The following is a 4,320-nucleotide window of genomic DNA, read 5'->3' as shown; positions in this document are numbered from 1 at the left end:
TGCAGGTTCTTCTGAGTGTGATTCTGCATGTGGGTCAGATTTGTACCTAAAACCATGACAGAGAATGGTTATTGTCTGTACACCATGCAACAAAGTGTTGGACCTCCTGCATGTAGTAGGACTCATTGTTATTTGAGATAAGTCTGATGATGATGGTGGTGTCATTGGCAAATTTGTTTATGCTGTTGGAAAATTGTAGGGGGGTACAGTTGTGTGTGAAGAGGGTTAAAGAGGGCTGGACTCAGCACGCACCCCTGGGTCACACCTGTATTCAGAATTATGGTTGGATACATGGCTGGATCTGCTCGGGCGTGGACGGCTGCCGGCAGGGCCTATGGGCTCGTCACTGCGGCTCCTTGGGGCTTCTGCACTGTCGCTGCTGGGTGGTTCCCCTGGGACTCTCTACTGCTCTTCAATTCAATTCAATTCAAAGATACTTTATTGATCCCCGAGGGGAAATTAGAATTCCAGTACAACCCATCCAAACATACATCATGACACATGACAAGGGGGGACGGGTGGTGGTCCCGGTGGTGGTTCACCGAGGCTTAGCTGCCCACTCACAGGCGCTGCCCTTGCTAGATGAGAAAAGAGGCCACATTAGGTAAGTAGAGGGAAAAAAAAATCATATTTCACACTTTATCCTTAGCAGGATACAGTTTGAGATTGCAAAAAACCTCAGAACAAAGAAGCAACAAGTTTACAAAACAACATCATGCCGGGAACGGTGAAGGTGGTGTGAGGGGGGTGCATATGTTTATCTTGAGCATGTGTGTGTGGGGGGGGGGGTTGCGGTAGTCCCGGTGGTGGTTCTCCTGGGGTTCCTGTGCTTTGGGGGGTCTTTAGATGTCTGTGGCTCGGATCTCCTCAGTGTCCGTCCAGGGACCACGGGGCAGGTCTGTGGGTCCTCACACTCGCTATTGCATATTTTTGTGGAGAAAGCTTGAATACAAAAGCACGTCCACACTCATACTCACAGGTGTTAAGCTTCAGGTGTTGACAGATACACAGATGTTTTATATTGGGCTGCACTTCTCACTAAGTACATTTTACATTCATAAATACCGTGTACTATTTTGTAAAAAAAAAAAAAAAGAATTATGGTTGCTAATCTCAAGATGGGATGGTTTCCCATACTGACATTTTGTGGTCTGTTAGTGGGAAAGTCCACAATCCATGCACAGAGTGTGCTGGGCAATCTAATGCCCCTTTTCCACTCAGCTCGCATAGCGAGCATTTGCATTACTGTTATTTCGGTACCGGTACCTACTTTTTTGGTACCTTCTTCTTAGCTGGGCTAAGCAAGGCCGAGTCGGTACTGTATGTGACGTGAACAAACGGCTGTTCACTAACTAGCCGTGGGCACGGCCAGCCATAAGTCAACCAGTGTAACAGCAGTTAAGTTGTACAGTTCCACTTGCTTTATGTATAAGTGCAATGGGGAAATAGCGCCCCGCTCTTGGTGTGGCTGGTTATATGCTACTGGCTATGGTATTCGGTGCCAGTCTGTGAAAGCTGCACCAGAGGTGAGTTGCATTTTTCAGCACAGAGCATAGAAAAACATTAGCAATCCATAAAACATGTCTTTATGAATTTATACACATTGAGTGTGGTGGGTGCATACTAGATGTGTACTTGACACCAGTTTTTTGCACTTTCAGTTTGTTTAATATAGAAAGACACTCTGCATGCTAAAGCAAAATGCTAACATGAAGCCCTGTTGTAGTGTGCTGTACGAAGCTGAAGCCGATTGCACTGATATGAACCCGTTATGTTCTCAGGCAGGAAATAAAATGTTTGATCGACCAGAAACTCCTTGTCTTCCTTCATAAAAAATCACACAACGCAGAGTCGAGGGGTTATTTGTTCTGCTCTGAGACTTTGGAGTGCAGCAAGAATCGGTTACACCAGCATAAAAAAACAACTGCAATTGTCAAACATGCATTCAAGCGAGTGAGAGAAACATATGGAATCCAGACAGTTATACGGACAAGTAACCCCTGGAGCAACGACGAGGTGCAAGCTTTTATGGCGATCATAGGAGACTGCAATATTCAGTGGCGGTTGAATAAATATATAAATATATCTACACTGCTCAAAAAAATCAAGGGAACACTCAAATAACATCCTAGATCTGAATGAATGAAATATTCTCATTGAATACTTTGTTCTGTACAAAGTTAAATGTGCTGACAACAAAATCTCACAAAAATCATCAATGGAAATCAAATTTATTAACCAATGGAGGCCTGGATTTGGAGTCACACACAAAATTAAAGTAGAAAAACACACTAGAGGCTGATCCAACTTTGATGTAATGTCCTTAAAACAAGTCAAAATGAGGCTCAGTGTTGTGTGTGACCTCCACGTGTCTGTATGACCTCCCTACAACGCCTGGACATGCTCCTGATGAGACGGTGGATGGTCTCCTGAGGGATCTCCTCCCAGACCTGGACTAAAGCATCCACCAACTCCTGGACAGTCTGTGGTGCAATGTGACGTTGGTGGATGGAGCAAGACATGATGTCCCAGATGTGCTCAATCAGATTCAGGTCTGGAGAACGGGCTGGCCAGTCCATAGCTTCAATGTCTTCATCTTCCAGGAACTGCTGACACACTCCAGCCACATGAGGTCTAGCATTGTCCTGCATTAGGAGGAACCCAGGGCCAACCGCACCAGCATATGGTCTCACAAGGGATCTGAGGATCTCATCTCGGTACCTGATGGCAGTCAGGCTACCTCTGGCGAGCACATGGGAAGAAATGCCACCCCACACCATTACTGACCCACTACCAAACTGGTCTTGCTGAAGGATGTTGCAGGCAGCAGATCTCTCTCCACGGTGTCTCCAGACTCTATCACGTCTGTCACATGTGCTCAGTGTGAACCTGCTTTCATCTGTGAAGACCACAGGGCCTCAGAGGTGAATTTGCCAATCCTGGTGTTCTCTGGCAAATGCCAAGCGTCCTGCACGGTGTTGGGCTGTGAGCACAACCCCCATTTGTGGACGTCGGGCCCTCATACCATCCTCATGGAGTCGGTTTCTAACCGTTGGTGCAGACACATGCACATTTGTGGCCTGCTGGAGGTCATTCTGCAGGGCTCTGGCAGTGCTCCTCCTGTTCCTCCTTGCACAAAGGTGGAGGTAGCGGTCCTGCTGCTGGGTTGTTGGCCTCCTACGGCCTCCTCCACGTCTCCTGGTGTACTGGCCTGTCTCCTGGTAGCACCTCCAGGTTCTGGACACTACGCTGACAGACACAGCAAACCTTCTTGCCACAGCTCGCATTGATGTTCCATCCTGGATGAGCTGCACTACCTGAGCCACTTGTGTGGGTTGTAGAGTCCGTCTCATGCTACCACCAGTGTTACGTCTTGTTTAGTAGAATTGATTACTGCAACGGCGTCTTCACAGGTCTGCCTAAAAAGTCGATCAGACTTTTTAGGCAGACACTGATCTAAAAAGTCAGAACACTGATCCAGAACACTGCTGCCCGCGTCCTCACTAGAACTAAGAAAGTGGAGCACATCACCCTGGTTCTAAAGTCCCTACACTGGCTCCCTGTAGCTCAGATAATAGACTTTAAAATACTTCTGTTAGTCTATAAATCACTGAATGGCTTAGCAACAAAATACATTACAGACTTGTTGATAAGAGAGATCATATTTCTCCTATTTTAGCTTCCCTTCATTGGCTCCCTGTTAAATCCAGAATAAAATTTAAAATTCTCTTCCTCACATATAAAGCCCTTAATGATCTAGCTCCATCATACATCAGAGATCTGATTGGTCCATATGTTCCTAACAGAGTTCAATTCAATTCAGTTTTATTTATATAGCGCCAATTCACAACACATGTTGTCTCAAGGTTCTTCACAACAGTCAGGTTCATACATTCCAATTAATCCTAACAATTGAACAGTGCAGTCGGAGTTAGCTTTTTATTCAAATTGGACAAAACGTTTTTCTATCTAAGGAAACCCAGCAGATTGCATCCAGTCAGTGACTTGCAGCATTCCCTCCTCCTGGATGAGCATGTAGAGACAGTGGACAGTCACTGGCGTTGCCTTTGCAGATATCCCTCATACTGAGCATGCATGTAGCGACAGTGGAGAGGAAAAACTCCCTTTTAACAGGAAGAAACCTCCAGCAGAACCAGAACCAGGCTCAGTGTGAGCGGCCATCTGCCACGACCAACTGGGGGTTTGAGAGAACAGAGCAGAGACACAAAAATAACACAGAAGCACTGATCCAGGAGTACTTTCTATGGGAATGAAAAGTAAATGTTAATGGATGTAGCTCCTTTAGTCGTTTCACCTAGA

This window comes from Girardinichthys multiradiatus, chromosome 4 (genome assembly GCF_021462225.1).
Source record: "Girardinichthys multiradiatus isolate DD_20200921_A chromosome 4, DD_fGirMul_XY1, whole genome shotgun sequence".
NCBI classification, from domain to species: Eukaryota; Metazoa; Chordata; class Actinopteri; order Cyprinodontiformes; family Goodeidae; genus Girardinichthys; species Girardinichthys multiradiatus.
The sequence above is the reverse complement of the archived record's forward strand: the minus strand, read 5'-3'. Positions refer to the sequence as shown.